Raw genomic sequence first — 27,765 nt, 5'->3', positions numbered from 1 at the left:
TCCCTATAGGGCAATAAGATCACAGAAGAATGACTCAAAATGGATGACTGCTAGGTTAAAACATTATATAGGGCGTAAGAGAAGTATATATAAGAGATTAAGGGCAGGTGAAGAAGTTTTAAGGTCACAATATAATGAATTAGTTAAAACAGTCAGGAAGTTAACGAGGAAAGCTAAGAGCAGTTATGAATTAAAGGTAGCCAGCCAGGCGAAGACGGATCCCAAGGTACTTTATCAGGTATACAGGACGAAGAATAAGGATACTATAGGTCCATTAAAGGCAGCAGATGGGGAGCTGGTTAGTTCTGGGGAGGAGATTAGTAAACTTCTGAATGAGTATTTATTAACTGTCTTCACCCAGGAAAACATGCAGGATATGCCAGATAGTGAACAGGTGTTTAGAGCAGATGAGAATGAGAACCTGACAGATATTTCCATAACTAGGGAGATAGTGGAACAGGAGATAGATAGGCTAAAAAAGTTCAAGACACCAGGACCTGATGAAATATATTCCAGAGTACTTAAGGAATGCAAAGAGGTTATTAGTGAGCCGTTAGTTTCTGTCTTTAGGAAATCACTGAGTCAGGTGAGCTGCCAGTAATGTGGAGGCAAGCTAATGTAGTACCCATCTTTAAATAAATAGTAAATGATTGGCACCTCGAGGCACCGTGGGAAAGAAAATGGGAATAATTTACTCGATTTAGTGAGGCACCCCCTTAAAACTCCCGGGACGGAAAGAAAAACGTCAGCTATTTCAGAGTATTAGAAGGGAAACTCGCGTAAAATATCTTCTATTGAAATGTAATGCATTATTATGTTCAATATTGGTAGGGAGAATTAATATAATTTACTTGCCCTTAAAACTTCCCTGTAAAACCAATGGAGGGTTAATTTTCCGCCTAAAATAGATAATTAATTTATTTGGATTCCTTTTGAGCTATCGCAGTCGAGAAAATGGATGGATATTTGAATAATTATAAGGAACCTTACAGGAATATCAGCCGTAGTCTTCTGTTTGGTGAATTTAAATTGCAGATCGTGGGGTGTCGCGCCAGCCACAGCCAGGAGGCGTAAATCGGGGCAGAGAGAGGTGGTGTATTGCGAACGGGTCCTCTTCCCCATCCATGCTCCGTGTACACCTACAGCAATACTAAACAATTTAGACTGTTTGATCGCAGCATTGAAGGAAAAAAGTTAGTGCTATGAAGGTGCATGTGTGTCAGCTCGTGCCACCACCCATGACTCAGGAAGTACAAGCAAAAACACTTGACTGAAACGAGCATTTAATGAAATGGGGTGAAGCTAATGGAATAAATACCCACCAAAACTGCTCCTGCATTCATACTTAGCACAGGTGAGGTTGATGATGTGTGCTTTGACATGGAAAAAAATTCCCACCAGAACTGAATAGGCTGGGTGTAATCAAGCTACTGAGCACCATTAAAAAGCAACACCCACACTTCTGTCTTTGCACACACTGGGAAGAAGTCAAGAAAAATATTAATGAAAAAAATATTAACACGCATAAAGCACAACGAAAGGAAAAAAAAAGGTCCGTGGATTGCGACAACTCCACACTGGGAACCAGAGCACCTGCTGAGAACGCTGAGCACCGCCCATTTTCCCAAGAACGTCAGGCTGCCTCACGCATTCACATCAGGCCAAGTCAACAAGGCAGATCATACGCCCGCAACGCCTCGACTCACAGAGCTCCCCAGAGCTCCCTCACTACCTCCCAGCCCCGCCCTGCATTCCAACGACGAGCCCCTTTCTATTATAAACCCAGCAGGCCAGCGACAAGAGGGAGCAAGACATGATGGGGTAACGAGGAGGGCGCCCCTACTACCAGTACATACACACACAGCGGCGGCGAGGCGGTGTATGTATCTATGTATTTATGTATGTGTATGTATCTATGTAAAGAATGTCTTAACACTCAATATCATTAACTTGAACGTCCCCAAACAAGTGGACATTGAAGATTTCTGGAAGCAGCCAGCCATAATAATTGGTTGCATGTACCCACACCGTAAAGCCTCTGCCACTGCTTTTGAATGCATACAAGACATGTTTAGATTAATTAGTACGAAGAATAAGACATTCTTTATATTGTGTGATTTCAATAACAGCTTACTTGTTGGTAATAGCAAGATATCTAAGATCATAAAGAGCAACAAGTTAACTCAAGTAAATGATAAACCAACGAGGGTTACGCCAACATCTTCAACTCTATCAGATCTTGCTATTACTAACAAGCCCGACACTGTATGCTCCTGTGATGCTGTGCCACAACAGATTGCTGATCATCACCTCACAAGTATTATGACAGATATCAGCAAACCTAAGAGATCGCCAGCTATTCCAACATTTCCACACGTTGGTCATCATACCAAAGAGAAATTTTGTTTTAGGCTTCTTCAGAAGACGCACAATTGTCATATGATTTTAAGTACAGACGACGTAAATACGCCTGTAGATATTTTTAACGCAAATTTTATTAACTGTTTAAACGAATGTGCCCCTTGTTACTAAAGAAATCACAAGACCATTTGCACCATGGACGAGCAACTCAATCCAGGAAGCTATGAATATTGGAAATATTACTCGAGCAAAACTAAAATACGATGGGCATAACGCTCATCTGCAACAACAATACAAACAGGAAAACAAACCAGTTAAAACCATCATTGGTGAGTGCAAAGCAAAATATTATCACGATGACTTTCTCAACAATAAAGGCAGCATTTCAAAAAACATGGAAAACTATTACAAAAAACAGTCCCAAACACTAAAAACATTTCCATTACCTCTAATTTTGATAATGTACTCGACAAAGCCAAGGAATTTAATTCTTATTTTGCTAATGTTGGTAAGAATTCATATACTAAAACTCAGGAACTCATCCACGGTGAAAATGTGCAATATTCTATCTGTGAGAATGTAGCCTCTGGGATGAGTGGTGAGGACAGCACCTTCAGGCCTCAACCAGCACACACTGACACTGTTATCCTCATGATAAAAGACATGAACGAAACCAGTTCTGTTTGCAGTGATGGCATTCCCAAGAAATTTACAAAGGATGCTCTTTCTATAATAGCCTTGAATAATCACTACCTCAGTAGTTACAGGCGTCTTTCCCACAGCCTGGAAACATGACCTTATAATCCCCATTTTTAAGAGCGGAGACTCGAGCGACCCAAACAATTTTCGGTCAATTTCACTCTTACCCATTGTCTCTAAAATACTAGAAAAAGTACTTGCTAATCAGGTAATTAAATTTCTGGAACTTAATCACTTGCTATCTAACTCACAACACGGATTTCGGTCAAAACTATCAACAGAAACTGCTCTCTCTACTATCACTGATAAAATATGTGACAACATGGACCAAAAGAAAGTATCAATCTTGACTTTGTGTGATCTGTCGAAAACCTTTGACAGTGTTAGCCACGAGACTCTTCTAAGTAAATGCATTAAGCTCAATACAGACAACGTCTGGTTTAACAGTTACATGAAAGACAGAACACAGTCGGTACGTTTGAGCAACACAATCTAATAATCTAAATGTAGACTACGAGGTTCCACGAGGCTCAGTGCTAGGCTCCATTCTGTTCTCGATTTACGTTAATGACCCAGATGACAAATTAAACGTGTGCTGACTAATCCAGTGTGCTGATGATACCCAGTTTGTACAGGCTGACACTGTCAATAATCTCAGGGACCTCATCTCTAAAACTGAAGACACACTACACAATGTGAAGCAATATTTTCTTAGTAATGGTCTTATGCTAAATCTAAAAAAAAACACAATGTATCTTTATTGGCAATAGGCAAATTCTATTACGTATTCCCCCAAACACATTCATTAACTGTGAAGGCAACCATATCCACCCGGTGACGCATGTGAAGAACCTGGCCGTTTATTTCCACAGATACATGCTTCTCCATGTACACATCACCGAGCTTTATAAGAAAATCATGGGAATACTGATGTATAGCAACAGAATGAGTGACAATTTTCATAAACCAACTAGGGTATTAATTGTAGAGTCTGTGGTGCTCAGCCTAATAAATTACTGCATTAGTATATGGGGCTCCACAAATAAAACTGCTTCTAAACATACAAAAATTGCAAGAATTTAGCAGCTAAAGTAGCTACTGGGGGGCGCAGGAAATATGATCACGTCACTCCCGTATTTAAAGATCTACAATGGATGACAGTAAAAGACAAGCACACTTTTGAAAAATGTACAACAATGTATAAAGTTGTATATGGATTATATCCTGAATGGCACATGAAATTTCCCAGTGTCATGGAAAAAACAAGCAGCACAACAAGGCAGCTCAGTGACTTGTACACACCCAAAGCCAGCACTGACTCAGGGGTGAGGGCCACTGCTGTGTCAGGGCACAAACTTTGAAACAATCTGCCCTCTTCTGTCAACAACTCGGGGAGCCTGCAAACCTTTAAATCTAAATTGAAATATTTTTATCTTAGATCATCTTGTATCTTAGGTAGGTCCTTTTATTTTAGGCACCTCGTTCTTTTTTTTATTTTTTTTATTTTGCACCTTATTTAAGAATAACTAAGAATAACCATGTTACATGGAAATATAAAATTATTATCATCATCATCATCATCATCATCATCATCATCATCATCATCATCATCATCATCATCATCATTATCATTATTATTATTATTATTATTTTTCTCTCTCTCTCTCTCTCTCTCTCTCTCTCTCTCTCTCTCTCTCTCTCTCTCTCTCTCTCTCTCTCTCTCTCTCTCTCTCTCTCTCTCGTAGTAGTAGTAGTAGTAGTAGTAGTAGTAGCAAACAGATAAATAAATAGATATATTGACAGACAAATAGACTGATGAGAGAGAGAGAGAGAGAGAGAGAGAGAGAGAGAGAGAGAGAGAGAGAGAGAGAGAGAGCACACCGTACTTTCATCACTATTTTAATATTTAATGGGAAGAACAATAAAGGCAAAATAAAGTAAGATAAAAAAAAAAGAAAACTTTCCTACCGTCGTGTACTGTACTTGAAAACTTAAGTGCCTTTGTTTCTTTCTTAAACGTTGATATCAAACATTAAGTTAATTCCTTTGAAAACTGCAATTGTTCTTTACTCAACTTTACTTCACTTAAATAGAAACTTTAAAACTCATGAAGGTACACACACATACACACACACACACACACACACAGAGAGAGAGAGAGAGAGAGAGAGAGAGAGAGAGAGAGAGAGAGAGAGAGAGAGAGAGAGAGAGAGAGAGAGAGAGAGAATCTTCCTCTGGTCTTCCTTCACCAGATGTTGCGTGAAACGTAGCGAGAGGGAAAGAGGAGGAGGAGGAGGAGGAAAAAACACGGGAAGGAAGGAGAAAGAGGAAAGTGGAGGTAGAAATGAAGGAAGGAAAGAAGATGGAGGGCAGGAACGAAGGAAGGAAGGGAAATGAAGGAAGTAATTAGGGAAGGATGAAGGAATGAGAGAGAAATGGAAAATAAGTTGGAAAGGAATGGAGGAAAGAGAAAAAAAAAGGCAAATGAAATAAAGGAGGAAAGGAGAGAATGAGACGGAGGGAAAAGAAAGAAGGTAATAAGGAAAGGAATTAGTGATGAGAACAAAGGCCGGAAGGAAGAAGAGAAAGATGGAGAGAGGAATTGAAGAAAAGTTAAAAAGGAAGGAGGAAAAAAGACGAATAAAAGGAAGGGGGGAAGGAGGGAATGACACAGAGGGGAGACGAAGGAAAATAATCAGTGAAAAGAAAGGACGGATGGAAGAAGAGAAGGATTTAGAGGAGAGGAAGTGAGAGAGAGAGAGAGAGAGAGAGAGAGAGAGAGAGAGAGAGAGAGAGAGAGAGAGAGAGAGAGAGAGAGAGAGAGAGAGAGAGGAAGGTTTCAACACTAAGGAAACAAACATGAATTGCAATGAGGGTTCCTTCGCTTATCGGTAAAACGGGATTCGTGTTTCCTTAATTTCTCATTGAATTTCATAATGGTCGGCTTTTGCTTCGCCTTGCCGCTCACGACACGCGATCAGCGAGACTCAGGCGTGCCGAGTGAAGATTTGTGTTCAGTTTATCGATGACGTTTTTTAATTAACCTAACCTGAACTGAACAAAACTAAACTATCCTGGTCTAATCTACCTTAATATAAACTAAACTAACCCAAACTATCCTGATTTAACATAAATTAACCCAACCTAACCTAACCAAACCTGACTTGAGCTGACCTGACCTCACCTTAATTAACCTAACCTAACGAACCTAACCTAACTTAACCTAACCTAACCCAATGTATCTTAATCTAACTTAACCTACCTGACCTTAATTAACGTAACCTAACCTAACCTACCTAACTTAACCTTAAATATCCTAACTTAACCTACCTGACCTTAATTAACCTAACCTAACCTGTAACCTAATATAAACTAAACTAACCCAAACTATCCTGATTTAACATAAATTAACCCAACCTAACCTAACCAAACCTGACTTGAGCTGACCTGACCTCACCTTAGGTTAATTAACCTAACCTAACCAACCTAACTTAACCTAACCTAACCCAACTTATCTTAATCTAAGTTAACCTACCTGACCTTAATTAACGTAACCTAACCTAACCAACCTAACTTAACCTAAAATATCCTAACTTAACTTAACCTACCTGACCTTAATTAACCTAACCTAACCTAACCTAATCATCCTAACTTAATCTAACCTAACCTAACTTATCCTAACCTAACCTAACTTAACCTACCCATCATTATGACTTGTTGCTTATTGTTACTCAGATTTTTATGATACTTTCTCTTTTGATTTCCTTTTATTTAATTTGCTTCTTATTTAGGCTGAGGTACATAAATTCACGCCGTAACGCATGAGGCACGGAATGTTTTGCTGGCCTGGAGCGTGGCAGCGGGAGTGCCAGAGGGCCAGTGGACGCAGCCACGGGTGCCAATACCTTCCCTCACAAGTATCGGTGGCGCTGACATCTGAGCATTGTACGAGTTTTTATCTTGCATTTCTTCCCCTCTCTTCTGTCCGTACCAGCCACAGCGCTCCCCTCAGTCCTTCCCCTCTCCCCATCACCCTCTTCCCCTCACCTCGCCGCCTTACCACTGTCCACGACTCAGCTCTCCCCTCACCTCTCTCCAACTCCAGCTCTCCCCTCCCCTATGTCCCCTGTCACTGTTCCTGCCTACCCCTCTCCTCTCCCATGTCCCCTCCCCACTTCTCGTACTACCTACATTCTCCTGTATCCAGCTCTTCCCCTCATCTCTCTCCCATACCCTCCCCTATCCTGCTACTAACCTTTTCTACCCATCTCTCCCCTCACCTCTCTTTCTACTACCTACCTCTTCCCATTTCCAGCTCTCCCCTCTCCCCTCAAAGGACAAAAAATGGAAAACATTGTCCCACGCAATATGTCTGTCTATAATTGGATCGAACACTTTTCCCTCTCTTTCGAATTTCTGTTCTTTAAATCCTTTACCTACCGGCGCTCTTAAATATTTAACGACTGTATGCGTGTATTCAGGAGATATCTAATGCTCTCTCTCTCTCTCTCTCTCTCTCTCTCTCTCTCTCTCTCTCTCTCTCTCTCTCTCTCTCTCTCTCTCTCTCTCTCTCTCTCTCTCTCTCTCTCTCTCTCTCTCTCTCTCTCTCTCTCTCTCTCTTTGAATTTCATTTGTTCTCACCTTTACTTATCATCACTGGGAGGAAGGAATAAAAATCATAGGGTATTTACTTTCGTCCTTTCTGGGCATTCCTTTGTCATTTCACGCACTCCCACACACTCACTCACTTCCTGGCCAAGTAACTGTCTGTGTCATTCATTCTACCTCATATTGTCTTCCTCCTTTCATGTATATTTCTCTTTGCTCTTTATGATATTCCTTGTAGTTCATTATTTCTTAAAACGTATTATTAAGTGTTTGTGTTATTCGCTGTTGGTATTATTTTCCTTTCCTTTCTCAGCATGTGTTATTATTATTATTATTATTATTATTATTATTATTATTATTATTAACTGCGTATGTTATTACTTGATTTTTTTTTCTTTTTTTTAGGTATATTTTTTACCCTCACTGGTTATGCCATTGCTTATTTATTTATTTTTTTCTTCCTCTTTTGGTTTTGTTTTTTAGTATTCTTCACGTATTTTTTTTTATCCACATTTTGTTATTCCATGTTTTTTTTTCTCTCTCTCATACTCACGTGTCATTATCTGCTCATGCATACACAGAAAAACTAAATAAGCAAAAAATCCAGGTTTTTAATAAATTGTCGCTTCCTTCACTGAACTGTACGTATCTTTCATTAATAGTTATCCAAGAAGAGAGAAAACCAGCTAAAAATTTACACTTTTTATTGACTTTCCTTTTGCTTAATTTGTTGTCTGCATCCTTAACTTCCTTTCCTCAATTGTTTGAGTGTGAATGGCAATGTGACGCTTCATGTCTCAATTCAGTATTCCTAGGTGGCTTTAGTGAGCAAATATAAACAGGTTGAAATTTCTCTTACTCCTTTTGTTCCGTGGTCTCTTGAAATTATGCTGTAAACTTTTGAAAATTTGAATCAGCCTAGTCTATTTTGTGAAACTTGAGAAGAAATAATAGTCTGTAAATAATCTCTGAAAATTACATTAGTTAATTTTACTTAATATTATTTAGATTTTCATTGAACTTCAATTTTATATCTTCCTTCCCTTTAGTATTGATAACTCTTCCAAAAGTCACTAACACTTCCAATTAATCTCATCTTTCTTTTCATGACATTTAAAGTTAATTTCCTTCTCTTCCAATCTCATAAAATCATCCTCGTTAATTTTGTTTTATTATTTTAGCTTTCCTTTGACTTAACCTGTATTTCTCGTACCTTCTTGCCCTTAACATTAATAACTCCTCCAAAAGTCACTAACACTTCCAGTTACTTAATGTCAACTTTCTTTTCGTATAATGTAAAGCCTCACGTCCCTTTCTTCCATTCCAAGTAACCCAAAGAACAGCCACACTTGAAAAACCACTTTCAAATCACTTGTCTTTCACTTCATTTCAAATCCACACACACCTTCCTCGCCTCGCCATTAGTCCACAGAGGAAATATGAGTGTTTATGTCAGGTTGCATTAGGCTTCTCTCAGGTTAGGTTAGGTTAGGTTAGATTAGGCTTCTTTCTCATCCCTTCTACTGTTTATCTCTACAACTCTTCATCTTTATTAAATTATTTTACGTTAGGACATTCTCTCTCTCTCTCTCTCTCTCTCTCTCTCTCTCTCTCTCTCTCTCTCTCTCTCTCTCTCTCTCTCTCTCTCTCTCTCTCTCTCTCTCTCTCTCTCTCTCTCTCTCTTTCTCTCATTTCTTTACTCTAAACGCTGGAACTCTTACCTGTATTTGAGCGCTGTTCGACACAATGTTTTTCAGTGACATACCATTCTTAAACACTACCTTTTGTAGCACTGCGTCCTTTCAACATTGTATTAGCTTGAAATAGGAAAATATATTCTTTTCATTATTTTTATTTATTTATTTAATTATTTATTTATTTATTTTTTTATAGGCGTCTTCGTGTTTTGTACAGCGCTTTAAATGTAAGTTGGTTAGGATTCTCTCTCTCTCTCTCTCTCTCTCTCTCTCTCTCTCTCTCTCTCTCTCTCTCTCTCTCTCTCTCTCTCTCTCTCATTTCTACTCGTAAAGTCTGCAATTCTCTTTTGTTTCTCTATTTCATCCTGCTTACGACTTGAGCTGTTTCAAAAGAGGAACATCAACACACCTAGAAAAAAAAATGAGAGAGAGAGAGAGAGAGAGAGAGAGAGAGAGAGAGAGAGAGAGAGAGAGAGAGAGAGAGAGAGAGAGAGAGAGAGAGAGAGAGAGAGAGAGTCATGTTCCTTATGTTTAGGTAACGTAACGTGATAAATGTGTTATGCAAGTGTATTTAGTATTACTACTGATAATTACGATGGAAATATCAACAGTAGTAATGATATAGTGATGATGATGATGATAAAAGGAAGAGGAGGAGGAGGAGGAGTAGGCAAACGTGATAATAATGATGATGATGAAGGAAAACAACAACAACAACACTAAGAAAAATACGAACAATAAGAAACTGTTCTGATCCCTCACCACCTTACGATAGAAACACACACACACACACACACACACACACACACACACACACACACACACACACACACACACACACACACACACACACACACACCCATCCAGGTCACTATTCCTAACATATCAACAAAAGCATCATGGAAAAATACATAGCAAAAAGCCAACAAAGAAAACATTGTTAATAGGACTTTTATGTTAATACACACCAACTACGGATGAAAATAAATATTAATACACTAATCTATCCACCCTGGTGTGTGTGTGTGTGTGTGTGTGTGTGTGTGTGTGTGTGTGTGCAGTGACCACGCATGACAATGTACGAAGGGCTTTGCGAAAAGAAATTTTAAAGGAGAGAAGAGGAGGAGAAAAAGATACACTGTAAATCTCGTGAACTAGAAAAGGGAGTAAGAGGAGATGAGGATTGCAGGATTAAGTTCCAGGCAAGACGACTAAAACAAGACGACTTTTTCCTCTTCTTCTTCTTCTTCGTCTTCCTCTTCATCTTCCCTCTTTCTGCTCCTTCCTCTCATCTCCATCTCTCTCTCTCTCTCTCTCTCTCTCTCTCTCTCTCTCTCTCTCTCTCTCTCTCTCTCTCTCTCTCTCTCTCTCTCTCTCTCTCTCATCCAGTTTCAGAAACGCCTCCTCTTCCTCTCCTTGTATTTTCTCTTCTTTATCCTTGTTTATCGTTTGTTTTTCTCTCCTTTCTCTTCATTTATATTTCTTGTATCTCGATATTATATCCTCTTTCTCTCTCCTATCCGCATTTTCTTCCCTCCTCTCCTTCTTCTCTCACCTCTCTTCTCTCTCTCTCCTTCCTTTCATCTCTGTCCTTGCCTCGTCTTTCTCGTCATTCTCCTTGTTCTCCTTTTTATTGTCCTTTTCATCTTCCTCCTCTTTCTTCATCTGCCCTCCTTTCTCTCTTCATCCTTCTCCTCCCTTTACTCTTCTTTTCACATCACCTTCCTTGCCATCCTCCTCCTCCTCCTCCTCCTCCTCCTCCTCCTCCTCCTCCTCCTCTTCCTCCTCCACCTTCTGTCAAATGAGTCTTAATGTGAATAAGTACAAAGTGTTTCATATAGGGTATCGAAACGAGAAAGCAAAGTATATTATGAATGGTAGCCAACTTAAAAGTGTAGATAACGAAACTGACGTAAAGTGAACAGGTAACAACGAATTACTACTTCTGCTACTACTGCTACTGTTACTGTTACTACTACTACTACTACTACTACTACTACTACTGCTACTACCACTACTAATACTACTGCTACTACTGCTACCGTTACTGTTACTGTTACTGCTACTACTGCTACTACCACTACTAATACTACTGCTACTACTGCTACCGTTACTGTTACTGTTACTGCTACTACTGCTACTACCACAACTATGCTGCTACTACTACTACTACAGTCACCCTAAGGTTTCTTAGGACAAAGCGTGTCCTTTGTGTTGAGGGACAGCAAAGTGAAGGCTTCTCATTTGGGCCCCGCCTCACGTGCGCGGTAGCCCGCCAGCAAGTCCTGCACGTGGGCGTGGCACTCCAGCACGCGTTTCTTGGGGCCTCTAATATGAAGCTTGCCCCGCGGCGCGTCCCAAGTGTGGCACACCAAGACGCAGTAGTGGCGCGCTAAATACCGAAGGTGGCACTCCCCGGCGCCAGCCAGCCTGTGCCTGAACCGAGGAGGCACCACAATGCTGCGCCGCACCAGGCTGTGGGCCTCCTCGCCACCTGCCTCCTGGGCTGCAGTGTCCTTTACAGGGGCCGCCGGGTCCTCCACGGGGGGGACGCTCAGCTGGCCTCCCTGTTCGACGCGAGCGTCCTCCTGCAGCGCCAGTGGCACCGCCTCCCACGACAGGAGAGGCACCGGGACGCGGCCGTCGCCACCAGTGTCCGGGGAGAGCTGCACCTCTGTCAGCCAGTCAAACATTACAAGCAGGACGTGTCGTTTCAGGGGACAGTGCTGCTTTAGAAGCTTCTTCAGTTTCCGCTGTACAAGTTTGTAGTGGATCAGTTTGAGCTGATCCTCAGTGTGTCCCGTATAAGTCTGCAGATCCTTGGTTTCCTCGAGTGACTGATGGTGGCGCCACGGCAGGAGGGAGAGGACGCAGGAGCACCCTATCAGCAGGGCGCCACACAGCGGCACCGCCACCAGGCAACACGCCGCCACCACCAGGCTTGTGTAGAAGTCATCATGCTCTTGCTCGGCCAGCAGGATCTGCTGCTGCACGCAGGCCAGGCGGGCCTTCATGTTCACCACGAGGGCCACCAGCTCCCGCCAGTCGGTGACGGGGATGCCGCACTCCGACAGGGGGTCCCTTGGAGGGGCAGGCTTCAGGGGCCCCAACCACCAGGCAGTGGCCAGCCACTCCCGCACCTTCCCCATAGGAGTGGTGTGGGGACCGGCGCGCTGCCACGCCTCCACCAGAAGTCCAAGCTTGCGACCGTCCATCACCACGCCCCACAAGGAGGAGGTGATGAGCGCCACCGCCACCACCACACTCACCACCACCACACAGATGCTGAAAGTCTTTGCGCAAGTTTTCATGTTTGGTTTGAATTGATATTGTGAGCAGAGGAGAGAAAAAAGCAGTGGTGAGGTGAATCACCATTTATGGATGGTGAATATGGAGAGTTGCCATATACACCATCAAACAGGTCACCTTGCAACTACTCCACCAACACCATCACTACACCATCACTACTACCACGTCTGCTGCTTTCTCATCAAAATAAAGTAATTTTTGGTAGGCGACTACGATACCTGATTTGACTGTTTGTTTCTTGATTATAGCTTTTGTTACACACTCGTCCATCGCGTGTCTGTTTGTAAGTCTTTCTTTCTTCCCTCTCCCCTTGGTTGCAGGTTAATTAGAGTTGGGGTGATTAACTGGCATTGATTTATTCTAATTCTTTTCATGAAATCTGTGGCGGGGAACTTGAGTATAAGTACACACTGCTGAATCACAAACACACGTAACTTTTCACGAAAAATATTGAGACCCTTCTTGCCTTGATCCTGTCCCGCAGCACCATCACGCGTCACATCAAACCTTCCCCTGTCCCATTGTCTTCTCGGGTTTTGCCACCTTCGCCTTCAAAGCTAAGAGTAAACTCCTTAATGAAACACACTTAGCAATGCAGTGTTGTCACTGTGTCAAACAAGCTGTGTCAAAATGCCATAATGATCCAGCTGTTTGTTTACAAGATGTTTGCGCAAAACGATGCATCACAGGCTCTGACACGGATAGTAGCGGTCTCTCTACCTATTATTATTATTAATATTTTTTTTCGGTTTATCTTTTATCAATAATCAGTCCCCTTAATGGTGTTGCACTTATTACAGTTCTGTTTACTTCCCTGCCTCCAGGAAATGGGAGCACCTCATTTCATCTATTTTCATTCTTTCCTATGAAATTTCTTTCTGGTTTTTACTTCTCTAACCCCGTAAGGTATTTATTGCCGACCTGTTTCCTGTTTGCCTGAAGGCGGTAGAGAACCTTCTGCTTTCCTGTCTTTTTCTTCTACAGTCACCTCAATACCCCTAGGCCAGGTCACCTCGTGAGGACCGCAGGGTCTGTTGTAGCCTGTGTGTCTTTGTAACTCTTTGTAACTCCTCCTCCTTAATATTCAACAACCTTCAATAACTTCTTTCTTGAATTTCTTTAACCTTGTAATTTTCCAAAGATTTTTAGTTTTATGCACAGTTTCATAGGTAAACTCTTTAATTGAACGTTCTCTATGTATATTTAAGTACGCATTCTCTCTCTCTCTCTCTCTCTCTCTCTCTCTCTCTCTCTCTCTCTCTCTCTCTCTCTCTCTCTCTCTCTCTCTCTCTCTCTCTCTCTCTCTCTCTCTCTCTCTCTCTCTCTCTCTCTCTCCTTGATGTATGTAAGTCAAGGGAGAGAGAGAGAGAGAGAGAGAGAGAGAGAGAGAGAGAGAGAGAGAGAGAGAGAGAGAGAGAGAGATACAAGAGAGAAGCAAAAGTATTAGTTTGTATCGCGGTGGAGGGGCAGGTGTTGTGTCATCGGTGCTTCCTTCACGCAAACAACAACACTTGGCGACCGAAGTTTGACTGAAGACACGCGGAGAAAGAGATAACGTGTGTGTGTGTGTGTGTGTGTGTGTGTGTGTGTGTGTGTGTGTGTGTGATTGAATCTGTGTCACGTGTGTATCTTTTGTGGATTTCCTTACAAAGACGAGAGCAAGAGAGAGAGAGAGAGAGAGAGAGAGAGAGAGAGAGATGGGGGATAGAAGACGCTGGACACTCGGGTAGATTGCCAGTGTGTGTGTGTGTGTGTGTGTGACTGGAAGACAAGACATGTCAGAACACTCATAAAATTAAACAAGAGTGATCCATGTAAGGCGAGGAGCCAATACACCTTTTCATCTTCTCCCTTCACAGGTAAGCCGAGGGTCATTATCCACTCATCTACCTGTACATTAGCGGCGCCAGGTGAGCATAGATTGGAGATTTCTTTATTACTTTACCTGTTCTTACCTGCTGTGTGCAATTAATACTTTACCTGTGTTGATTACCTTATTCACCTTGCCTCTGTCAGCACGACGAGACAGCCTCCTCTTGTCCTTCAGGTGTGGGAGTGAAGGAAATGAGTGAAGGAGGTAAAAAGCGAAGATGAATAGGAATAGACAGATGAAAATATTCTCTTATGGATTCTCTCTATTTTTGAGCGTGGCGTGACGTGGAAACACACACACACACACACACACACACACACACACACACACACACAGAGAGAGAGAGAGAGAGAGAGAGAGAGAGAGAGAGAGAGAGAGAGAGAGAGAGAGAGAGAGAGAGAGAGAGAGAGAGAGAGATATGATGATGATGAGGAATAAGAGACTGCAGAGGGTGGAAGTGGAGGAGGAAAGGAGAGGAGGAGGAGGAGGAGGAGGAGGAGGAGCTCTGCGAGAGATGAGACGGTGAGTTGAGTCGACTGCCTCTTACGTACATGCTGGTATTGTGTGTGTGTGTGTGTGTGTGTGTGTGTGTGTGTGTGTGTGTGTGTGCTATTCTTGTTTCTATTGTCTGTTGTCAGAAAGTGAACATGAATATCAGGAAAAAAAGGAAAGTATTTCACTCCTACTACACAAACACACTCTCTCGACACATCTCTCTCTCTCTCTCTCTCTCTCTCTCTCTCTCTCTCTCTCTCTCTCTCTCTCTCTCTCTCTCTCTGGGAATGGAGTGTGGAAAGTGGGTGGGGAGATGGGTGGGTGGAGAGACGTTTTATGTTGTTCTCTTTTCGTCTTCACCTTTTCTGGTACACGTTCATCCTTGTGTCATGAATCACGATGTCTTGAGTACCTGACGGGAGTCGTGGTTGTTCGTATTCGCCCGGGTTTCGGGACGGTCCTGTGTATTGCCAGGTTTTTCTTGTTTTATGCATTTTTGTATGTATATTTGTAGATCATATTATGAATATTTATTTTTGTGTGCCTTTTGTATATTACTTGGGTGAGGCTTGATATATAGGGAAGTGAAGTGTTATCAAGTGCGTTCTGGGTGGCCAGTGGTGACGTGGCCAGGGCTGTGTCGACACCAGGGTGGTGTTGGTTGTGTGGGGTGCACCTGGGTCCTGTGTTGGCCTTTGAAGGTATGTTAAGCACTATAAATGTCTCTATTTGACTGTGATTATTATGTGTGTTGTTAGATGTGGGTATGGTTCTGGGAAAATGTGTGGATTGCATCCATACGGTGCATAGCTGTGCAGGATTGATGTGGTGACGTGGCTACGGTGCAGGGAGTAGGTGGTGCAATGCCGGGGACCCGACACATTGTGAATTACCAGGGGTTGTGCGGGGCAATAACCACCTTTACACGCAAACATATATGGTTTTTCTATATCCTTCTAGTTCGTGCATTACTGAAGTGTTTTGTGAAGTCAGCGACTGTAAGGTAACTTGATCACAAGATTGATTACGAATAGGCTAGGTCCATTAACTACACGGCCTTAGTCACCTTTACTCGGCGCTCGGGTGCCTCGGGTGCCATCAAGGCAGGCACTGTCCTGTTCGTGTGACCAGGGATGCCGTAAGCCTCACAAGGGGTCACGGCGATAACCAGTGACCTCTGGGGCAATGGGTGGCCAAGGCCTGGGTGCTTTGGCGACAACACACCCTCGGCTTGGCTACGACAATAATAGTAGTGGTAGTAGTCGTAGTTGCTGTCCTAACAGTAACGGTAATGGCAACAGCAGCAAAAGTTAGATGTAGAAGATGGAGGAGTTATGAAAATAAAGAATAAACGAACAAAGAAAAAAATACAGAAAAAAGACAAAACATCGTAGAACAACAACAATGAAAATAATACAAAAAAATAATAAAACTTCAAAAATGTTTCCACCTTGCCAGCAGAGATCACCGCCCCCGTGACCGCCGCGGTCACGGGGGCGGAAGTACAAAGACAGTCTGAGAGCGCTCCCGAAAAGCTCGTCGCGGCGCTGAGGGTAATGGCGTCCCTCTCCCCGCCGCGACGATTATGGAGCCGACGAGAGAACGCTGCAACAATTTCCAGTACTGCAAAAATGTCCTTAGTTGGTTACCGAAGACAGGCTCGACCATTTCCGGAATGGCGAGGCGGTGGTGGTGGGTGTGCTCGTAGTGTAGGTGGTGGTGGTGGTGGTGGTGGTGTACGTTGTGTTGGTTTCTCCCTTTGTTGTTCTCTTCTCTCTCCCTCTCGTTATTGATTCGTTCCAAGCTCTGCATTTAATTCCAGTCAATTCTTTTTCATGTTTTTTTTTAATATTCCAGCCGCCTGTTTCCTCCACCAACTCGTATGGAAACTCAGTAAAAAAAAAAAAAGAAAAAAGCAAGTAACAAGGCAGTATAAATAAATAATAAAAAGTTTTGCCTACAATACCCTGAGACTCGCCCGCCACAGAATCCCATTTTCTCCGCTTGTTCTCCTTTTTCTTTCCAGTGAGGCAGGGCACGCACTAACGAGTCCCGCGCTTTTTCCACTCCGTGCCGGATCACGAAGCGTCTCCTGAAATAATCGGATGTAATTACCTCATGGCCAGCAAAGCTCCGCCAGTTGTTGGAAGGAGCGCCGCTTTGACATCGTGAGGTTCATCTGGTAACGAACTTGATGTACTTTTTTTTTTCATATACGGTAACATTATATTATTATTCTTTCTTGCGTAGTTCTCATGATCCTTTTCAGTAAACGAGATTTTGGAATAGATGCGGTGCGCTCTCTCTCTCTCTCTCTCTCTCTCTCTCTCTCTCTCTCTCTCTCTCTCTCTCTCTCTCTGCTTGTACCCTTGAGAATGACGTCAGCCGCCTCCAGGCGAATGGTTTCTATGTACATGAGCGGCAGGAAGAAATTAATTGACCTCTTGCTTGCTTTGCAGTGCGTTTGTACCTAAAATATCCGCTCTAAAAATAAAATAGAATAAAAGAATAAATAAGATGAGTAAATAAACAAAAAGCAAGTACTCGGGAATTTCCTGCTTGTGGCTTGTATAAAATTGATGGAAATGTCACGATACAAAATATTCTTACAATAATTGTGGTAAGTTTATCCGTTAGTATTTTTTTGTTTTTTTTTTGTTCTTGTATGTGTATATTATTTCAATACAATTTTGCTGAACGAGATCAGGTAAAATTATAAATAGCATAAACGAGCATTGGCATGTGTCTTTCACTGGGACCGCAACATGTAGGTCTCATGGCTTCCCGGATCCTCCCTTCCTTATGATCTTATGATGTCAAATGTCGGGAGGAGGAAATGTGAGGCTGGGAAAGTAGATATAGGTATTTGTGTTTCACTGAGACTGCAACGTGTAGATCCGATGTCTTCTTGTATCCTCCCTTATCAAGTCAGGAAGAGAAAATGGAAGGATGGATAAGGGGGTGAGAGGGGGGAATTGACAAGTATGGCCGCACTCCATCGTGGAGGGCGCGGGAAGCAGTTACTCCTTCAGCTCTCCTCCAAGTCACAAGTCACCCCTGAACCATTAAGTCTGTTGGATTATATGTACATTTAAATTTCGGGTTGATTCATGCCATATACATGATTCTTCTACTGTGACTTTTATCGATGCCGTGATGCCCCGTAATGGATTCTGGAAGCGTTACTGATGTGCCTGTGTGCTCCGCGAAGTGTTAGTCTTCCGCACCATGGACCGGCAGTGCTCGTGGACTTGGAGGCTGTAAAGTTTGTGCAGTTAAGGAGAAAGATTTTATGCAGTTAGAAAGCATTGTGTGTTCGCTGCTCTTTGGATATTTACACACACACACACACACACACACACACACACACACACACACACACACACACATATATTCTGAACGGTTACTGATAAGTTGCTGTTACATTATTTTCCATATTCTTTCTGTACACCTATTTGTTAGTCCATCCAAGCATTTAATATACATTTAACCTCTGTATTTTTCTTTAATTCTTCCACATATGTTTAATTTTGTCTTAATTTACAAGAACGACGAGGAATGCACATTATGAAATCAATATAAACAAGATATACGAGAACAATGTGTCACTTCCTTAACAGCAGACGACAGTGATGGTCGGCCGTGAATGGTCAAGTATCGCTGGTGGTGTCTAGAGAGTTTGCACGCTTCTTCTCACTCCTCTGTGCAAGGAATGTGAAGTCTTTGCCACAGGTACTTGATGGAGAGTCGCTGATGTCACACGAATCAAGGTCATGTATGAGTAACAAGTAATTCATATGCTGCCCATTACTTTGACTCATTACGGATGCAGGACTATTTTGAGACGCAAATGTCCCCTCTACTTTTTGTCAGAACATTGATTTGCCCTTGCTGGGACTGTGCTGAATTTATTGTTTGAAGTTGAGAGAGAGAGAGAGAGAGAGAGAGAGAGAGAGAGAGAGAGAGAGAGAGAGAGAGAGAGAGAGAGAGAGAGAGAGAGAGAATAGAGGGGAAAATCAAGGTAATAATGGAGGCAGTAACTCGCGGTCGACAGTCCCTCAGTGGACGACAGTAATGGTTTCCTGTCCCTTGTACTTGTCGTCTCCTGTTTCTGGAGCGTCTCCATCTGCTTCTTACGATGTATTTATTGACGCTCTCCATCGCCCATGTCGGTGTTTATCGATGTCCCTTCGTCCAGTGTGCTGCTCCTCGCGCTGACCTCCCGTGTGTTGACCTCTTTCCTCATGTTTCTCTATGCAGGTGTTGTTTATCCAGGTGTTCAATTATTGCACAACATGAAAACATAAGCAAAGTTAAGGAAAAAAGCATGCCCATCTTAGTCTTTGTATATAACATGTATAACTTGTCCGGCTATCATCTCTACCAATGTACTTTCAAATTTCCATTTTAAGTATCCCTACATATTCGGAGTCTATTCTAGTCATCCACTCTATTTAGAAACCTTCTTTTTTTTTTTTTAATATGTTCTTTTCATCTCTCTGTTTTTATGAAGCTTTAGTCCATTACTTCTACGTAAGCCTTTCCAGGTTACTAACCCCGAGACTCTTGCCTATATCCCTCCCTCTTTATATCCATCATGGCGGTCAAATACTTTTATCACGTGGCTTAATTCTAGTTTTTACCAGTCTGTTTTTTTTTTCTTTTTTTTTTAGGTGTTTTTTCTTTTATCTGATATGTTAAATTTTACCTGTAATAAGTTTTTTTTATTCATTACCATTATATTTTTCATCATTACATAATTTTGATGAAGCAAAAAATTATTATTCTTTCTATGTTATTTATTTATCTTATTTATCTTATTTATCTTATTTATCATTACGCAATTCAAAATTTGTCAGTGTGGCAACTTTACTTTCAATATTTTTTTCTTTTTATTCTTATCATTACATAATGTGTGAAGTTTTGTGTAGTTCCGTGTAGATCTCAATGCTTGTAATGTGAAATGCTGTGTTCTTCCCGTACATTAATTTTCATATCTCTCTCTCTCTCTCTCTCTCTCTCTCTCTCTCTCTCTCTCTCTCTCTCTCTCTCTCTCTCTCTCTCTCTCTCTCTCTCTCTCTCTCTCTCTCTCTCTCAACGACGTTATTTTATACCAAGAAACGTACACGGTTTTATTGAGACATATATCAAGATGGACTTAAAGACTTGAACTACTCTTACTTCTTTTTTCTGTCAGTGGTGCCTTTCAGATTTATATTTTAAACTTCCACCAAACCATTTCACTAAGTCTGAGGAGTGGTAGTAGTCGTAAGCTTAAGGATTATCAAGACTTCCTGCGGAGCTAAAACTGAGCAACCGGTTTGTATTTTTTTTTTTTTTTTGTCAGCAATTAACAGGATCTTTTCTTTTATTTGTTGTCCTTGATTGTCCTTATTGCTTCCTGCAGCTTCCCTCATGTTCTCAGGTTCTTTTTTTCTTGAGGACAGCCTTCTTCGCACATAAGCGATAAAAAAAGAAAACACGTTACCATTAATACATGCACTTGCCTCACACAACTCTTCCTTCCTCACATTGCAGAAGACAACGTAGAAATCATTCGTACCTTCTTCTTTGGGCCATTTCTTTTAGGAGCCACCAGAGCGGAGCACGTGTGTCTATCTCTGCTGTTCCCTTTTATGCCTGGGTCTTGATTTGATTTCAGTAACATTTCATTATTAGTATTGCTTGAATTTTTATTAATGTTTTATTTTTAGTTTTTAATATTATATTTGTAACCTCAGTTCTACGTCTACCAACAAGTGTCATAACGATCACATTGTGGGAAAATAAACTGATTTGAATTTATACCCATCACTCCCATGTTTTCCTTCAAGTCATCCCTTCGCTTTGGTTTTCTTCTCTTCCCCTTGCCTGTTGGGTTCATCTCCTCTATCTCTCCTCAGCACATCGCCAAACCACATCCATCTCGCCTTTTCTTTTCTATCTAAACCACCTCAGTCTCGTCTCTCTACCTTTGTCCCCAAACTTAACCTGCAGTCCCGTGTCCCCCTGACTTTCAAATTTAATGGCAGTTCTTAGCGGTAACTCTCTCAATCACCCACAGTATCAGTGACACCACTAATGCACGAGCTGACCACTAACAACTGGCAGCCTCGACACCAGCTCCTTAAATAGACGTAATTGTTGTTATAGCTCCTTAAATAGACGTAATTGTTGCTATATAAAGAAAAGTTGCCACAAACCTGCATTTCTTACGCATTGAGCCCTCCTGCTGCTGGGAAACTGAGTTGAGCCCTCCTGCTGCTGGGAAACTGAGTGGGACCAGTGGTAACTTTGTGGATTTGTGTGTGTGTGTGTGTGTGTGTGTGTGTGTGTGTGTGTGTGTGTGTGTAACAACTTTAGTGCCTCAAAAGAGAGAGAGAGAGAGAGAGAGAGAGAGAGAGAGAGAGAGAGAGAGAGAGAGAGAAGATTAGACAAGTTTATGGATGGGGATAACAGATGGAAATAGGTAGGTATATTTCATACAGGGACTGCCACGTGTAAGCCTGGTCGCTCCTTGCAGCTTCCCTTATTTCTTATGTTCTTATGTTCTTAGAGAGAGAGAGAGAGAGAGAGAGAGAGAGAGAGAGAGAGAGAGAGAGAGAGAGAGAGAGAGAGAGAGAGAGAGAGAGAGAGAGAGAACATAGTACCATAAAATTAATACTGTTCATCCATGTTTGTGTGTGGGTGGGTGAAAATAAAGTATGGTTTGTCCGTTGTGTGTGTGTGTGTGTGTGTGTGTGTGTGTGTGTGTGCGTGCGTGCGCGTCTATGAAAATATTCCCTCAAAAACTAGACACGAGAAAATAAAATATAACGTTGAAATAACACCGTATCAGAATGATATGGAAATATGAGTTTACAACATATTTTCTAATATAACTTATTCCCCCGAGCGGAGCGAGAAGCTTCCAATTCTCCGACCGGAGCGAGGGGCTTCTAATTTTTTTACTGCACATCTCTACAACCACCGCTCCGCCTGGCCCCTGGAGGGTACAGCGATGATTTGCCCAGGAGCACCTTTTGGTGTCCATCGCATATAAGAATTCTGATTTCAGTCTCGGAAACACTATTTAGTATGTAACTTTTGACGGTGCATCTTTCTTATTTTATGACTCGCCGTTTTGCCGTTTTGCATATTTCGATTTATCTGCATGTGAGCGTTTTGCCGTATTTTGCATATTTCGATTTATCGGCATGTGAGCGAAGGTTTCTTGTGCCTCGCAACTCGCGCAACTATCGCCTCATCACTGTAGATCGAGCTCGAACGCACAAAAAGCGCAAATTATTTGCCATAGCTTCCTTCATATACGGGATAGCCAGTCTTGGTTGACACCATCAGACTCAGCAGTGACTGTAGAATCAAGGTTTATGGTAAAAACTTGACAAAACAGAAAAGGAAATGGTATTACGACGAGTGGAACTGTGAAGATGTTAAAAAAAAGTCTAACATGTTTTACTTATGCTCGGTATTTTCAGTAGTTAATCATTGAATGCTGAAATATGTTATGACATTAAGTAGGAGAAACTCTCGTGAACACGACAGTGTGATCAGAATACAGAGAAACAACAGAGTATATAATCAAAACACCTTTTGAAAATTAACAGTTGGGATGTATAAATATGTCGCCAACTGTGTAGTACATGTCATAGAAACAAAAATACAAAATACAAAGGAAAACATAGCAGGTGATATATTAGTGTAATATGTAAAATTCAGAAGGGCAACGTAGCAAGTGATGTGATGGACTGCAGTGGTCAGGTGTTGCTCCACTAATAGCAACCAGTCCGGCTGGTGACGGACTGCTGGGCGGGATGTGACGCCGTGAGACAAACAGGTTCTCATGACACGGGTCGCTCATTAATTTAGTGCCAAACTGATGGTGGTGTTTTTGTCACATGATGAACAGTTTAGAGGATGTCACTGTGTCTGACAACTGCACTGTGGCTGGTGTGGGAGTTAAAGCGACGTTATCCATCAAGTCCTTTTCTTAACCCATTCTTCAGAACAAGAAAATGGTGGAAGTTGCAAGAGACGATTTCCTGAATAAAACATAGCCGTTTGTTGTCCCTATTCATAATTTTATCTGGTCTTCTCTTAAGGCTGCACATTGACTCACCACTACCTTGTTACAGTGTCATTCCTATGTGTCATTCTCTCTCTCTCTCTCTCTCTCTCTCTCTCTCTCTCTCTCTCTCTCTCTCTCTCTCTCTCTCTCTCTCTCTCTCTCTCTCTCTCTCTCTCTCTCTCGTTCTCACTGTCTGTTTCTTCAATGGATCAGAAGGTCCGTCAGTGTTATAACAAACACGTCGTGGCTTTCACACTCATTTGGTTCCTTAGGTACAAGTATGTACAGAGACACCACGTCTGGCTTGGAACTCTCGCGAGCCTTCTCTGCCCACCTCGCCCACCGGCACTCCACTCGGCAGCTTCACCTTCATATATCATGGTGGCCAGGTGGCCAATACAGCGGCCCTTCCTAATACTGTTGTTACGTATGTTAATTAAGTACATAATACATGATGGTACTAAACAGAACACATCATGATACAGTATACATGTATTGTCACCAAAAGTTAACTAGAGTAATATTCATTTATGTACGGCTACAACTCGCTTCCCATACTAAACCGTGAAAACGATGCTGAACTAAGGGTGGTTTTTACAGCGCAGCTACGGAAGAAGGAGAAAGAGATGAAAATTTATATGGGAACCCAGGTGACCTCAGCCTGGGTCCCACGCTGTACGTGAGGAAAGAAGAAAAGAGAAAGTAAACTATAATGTAACAATTCATGCCATTACAAACTGTCGGATTAATGAGTCCGTTCCAGTCACATTCCATTATTTTAGAACCGATTTATTCTTATTGTGATATAAAAAAAAATCCCACTTCCTCCAAAAATGACCTGTTCTTAATTAGGGTAAGTAAAGAAAACTAATAGATGAATAACTAGATTGCATCTTTTAACTCCTTTGTCACTAATCTTATTGTGAACCTTTGAGAATAATTATGTATAATGATTTTCGGTGTAAATCAAGCTGATGTCATGATGCAGAAAGAAATAGACACATTTTTCTACTATTTAGACCATTGCCAGATGCTTCTGTGATGATCGTATGGTGACTGTTCCCAGTGATAGTGCACAATCCTTATTAAGCTACAACTTTAATCATAAAAGCTTTCTGGAGAACCTCAAAACTGCCCAGTCAGATGAATTATCGCAAGAACAATGAGACCAACTTCGAAAATACAAACAACTTTCAATACAGACTTAAAAATAGTCGAGATAAGAACCCAGACTTTGAGAGGATAGTCCCCAATGGTTTATATATATATATATATATATATATATATATATATATATATATATATATATATATATATATATATATATATATATATATATATATATATATATATATATATATATATAATATATATATATATATATATATTAATTCATATTGGGTGTTAAGACAAAAGCAGTGCAGGATGACGGATTTCGTTAATCCCGGAAGAGAACAACATAGTGGCCATGGTAAAGTTAAGGGGGGGTTAAGTAAAAAAGACCGTGTTTGCCTGAAATCAATACATAATGCAGGTGATTGACGTATATTATCACCTGGATAACGAAGAGAGGGAGACGTGGACGCAGGTGAACTACTTTGCACTTACCTGCTCCGTTCTTCTCTAATGTTACGGTTTTAGTTTTGCAAGTACATTTAGTGTAGCTTTGTTACATTTTTTTTTTGTGTGTAATAATAATAATAATAATAATAATAATAATAATAATAATAATAATAATCATTATTATTATTATTATTATTAATATCATCATTATTAATAATCAACAGTTGATTGGTAGATGCTATTGACAGATGCAAGGAAGCCACAGAACGCCTGACTTCTGACTCTGACTCTAAAATTTCTGATTGGGGCAGAACAAACTTAGTATTGTTCAATGACTTTTTTTTTTCTCTCCATCTATTAACTCGACACAACCTTCCAGATAACTATCCCCTCTTCTTCAATGACACTCAACTGTCCCCCTCTTCTATACTGAACATCCTCGGTCTATCTTTGTAATCTAAACTGGAAACTTAACATCTCACCTCTAGCTAAAACAACTTCTATGAAGTTAGGCTTTCTGAGTCGTCTCCGCCAGTTTTCTCACCCCCCACCCCACAACTGCTAACTCTATACAGGTCCCTATCCGTCCATGTAAGGAGTATGCTTCACATGTATGTGGGGGGGAGGGGCGGTCCCACTCATACGGCTCTTTTAGACAGGGTGGAGTCAAAAGCTTTTCGTCTTGCCAACTCCTCTCCTCTAACTGACTGTTTTCAGCCTCTTTCTTATCGCCGCAGTGTTGCATATCTTGCTATCTTCTACAGCTATTTTCATGCCAAGTGCTCTTGCTAACCTTCCCTCCTCCCTCAACCTCACTGCACAAGACTTTCTTCATTCACTCACCCCTTTTCTGTCCACCTCTTTAATGCAAAAGTTAACCAGTATTCTCATTCATTCATCCCTTTCTCTGATAAACTCTGGAATTCCCTGTCTGCTTCTGTATTTCCACCTTCCTATGACTTGAACTCTTTCAAGAGGGAGGTTTCAACACACTTATCCTGTAATTTTTTTAATAACGCTTTCGACTCAGTGGGCCCTTTTTTTTAAATTGAAGTTTTGTTGCCCTTGGCCGGTGCCCATCATATATATATATATATATATATATATATATATATATATATATATATATATATATATATATATATATATATATATATATATATATATATATATATATATATATATATATATATATAAATATATATATATATATGCAGCCAGCAGCTGATAATATACATTGTTGGTATAAATAAAACCTTAAAACCAATGAGACTACCACCAAACCAGAGGCAAATTATGAGGTAGACTATAAAAATGAAAGGTAAAAGGGTAAAATTAAGAACAGAGAAATTAAAACAATGTGAAAAGATGAAGTTAATTAGAATGACAAACAAGAGTAGAAGTAACATCAGTGGTTATTAAACAGCCTGACTAGAGTGGCACGGCGATGTGCTTGTAACGGTCAGTGCCGGCTCTCATGGCGACCAGCTTGGCACATGCACGTAGGGTTCGTCGCGGCGGCGGTGCCTCGCGGGGAAGCAGGTCGCGGTGGTGTGTGGATGTGTGTGTGTGTGTGTGTGTGTGTGTCCTCCTCCTGTATCAAACTTGCAATACTTTGACATGTCTCCTCTATTCTTCTTCTCATTGCTTCAATAACTGCTAAGGTTTTTACAGAATCGCGGGCATTTTTTGATCAGTGGAAGTCATGCATTGTGGATTCATTTATTCGACATACTACTTTGTACCTCGCATGAGTCTTCCAGTACATTCACATGTCCCCTAACCTCAATTCTCCCCAGTGTTTCAGTCACTCCGAAGGTGTATATATGGTTGAGGATATTTTTCTTGCTCAGCTAAAGCCATGCATTGTGGATTTATTTATTCGAAATATTTCACATGGATTTCGTGAGCTGCACAACGCCTCCTGAATCTCGTGTGCTGTGTTGAATTATTGCAATAGAAAACGAAGAAGACAGTGAAATGGTGACTGGTGGTCTGGTGTGGCGACCCTTAACGGGAGTCGCAGGAAGGAGAGAGATCAAGCGTTGCAGTAATCCTATTAGAGAATAGTTTGTGAAATACTTGTGTAGCAAAGATAGTGAATATGTTGGTCGGTTCTTTTCAGGTCTTTTGATGTCTCTTTCCTGGTGAATCAATTGCAGCTATTCCGTATCAATGTTTAGAAAAGATGATTTACTTTCTGCGGTTATTTTGACTATTTTTAGATTCTCTCTCTCTCTCTCTCTCTCTCTCTCTCTCTCTCTCTCTCTCTCTCTCTCTCTCTCTCTCTCTCTCTCTCTCTCTCTCTCTTTTTTTTTGTATGTAAATTATAACTGTGTCCACATTCTTTTCTTGTTTCTTATTTTTTTTCTTCCGTTATTTCTTTTTTCTTTTTTTTCCCTTTTGTTTTCTCCTCCTCCTCCTCCTCCTCCTCCTCCTTCTCCTCCTCCTGCTCCCATTCTTCCTGATATCGGGGGCCGGCACTTGGGAACTATCTAATCCCGATGTGGAGAGCAAACTATGTCTCAAAGAAATTCATGTTCTTCCTTTTTCATGCGGACCTGTTCTGCCGCTTCTTATCTTCGTGGGGAATATTTTTTCGACAATTCCAAGTAGAGATTCTGCGTTTGCTTGGGAACTGGGAAAGGGGAAAGTTTTTTTTTTTTTTGTGGTGTGTGTGTGTGTGTGTGTGTGTGTGTGTGTGTGTGTTTGGTTTGGGTCTTATAAGGAAGCTTCATGTGGACTCAAAATATCACAGTTATGTTATGATTTATTAAGTGTGGTGAGTAGATTTTTGTGGTGAGAAAATGCAGGATTAAGCAGCAGATCTTTATTTCTGTAACGGTTCGACAATGAGGACGTTACAGAAATATATATATCTTGTACCATCCTGTGCTTTTTTTTCACCACTCATTATCTGATATAACAACGTAACTGTAATAACACAATAACGACAATTAAATTAGCAGTCTCTCCGCCTCTGATGATATTATGTAACGCTTTTCATAACTGACAACGAAAGGTCGTGCTAGATTATCACAATTCATGCCATAGATATAAAAATGAGACCACTGGGGACAAGCAGATCACCG

General features: G+C 41.2%; 1 long non-coding RNA gene and 1 pseudogene across 1 annotated transcript in view; both read left to right on the top strand.

Annotated features, from left to right (window-relative positions):
- The window catches only part of LOC135098176 (uncharacterized), a 23,338-nt gene extending 8,509 nt beyond the window's left edge, over window positions 1-14,829 (top strand). The window contains exons 3-4 of the long non-coding RNA XR_010266642.1: window positions 14,534-14,584; window positions 14,691-14,829. This is a non-coding gene — a long non-coding RNA (uncharacterized LOC135098176). The remainder of the gene's footprint in view (window positions 1-14,533; window positions 14,585-14,690) is intronic.
- Window positions 14,830-15,369: 540 nt separating this feature from the next.
- Window positions 15,370-27,765, top strand: part of LOC135098175 (Y+L amino acid transporter 2-like) — a 95,017-nt pseudogene continuing 82,621 nt past the window's right edge.

The sequence above is a fragment of the Scylla paramamosain genome, unplaced genomic scaffold (genome assembly GCF_035594125.1).
Source record: "Scylla paramamosain isolate STU-SP2022 unplaced genomic scaffold, ASM3559412v1 Contig49, whole genome shotgun sequence".
NCBI classification, from domain to species: Eukaryota; Metazoa; Arthropoda; class Malacostraca; order Decapoda; family Portunidae; genus Scylla; species Scylla paramamosain.
The sequence above is the reverse complement of the archived record's forward strand: the minus strand, read 5'-3'. Positions and strand labels throughout refer to the sequence as shown.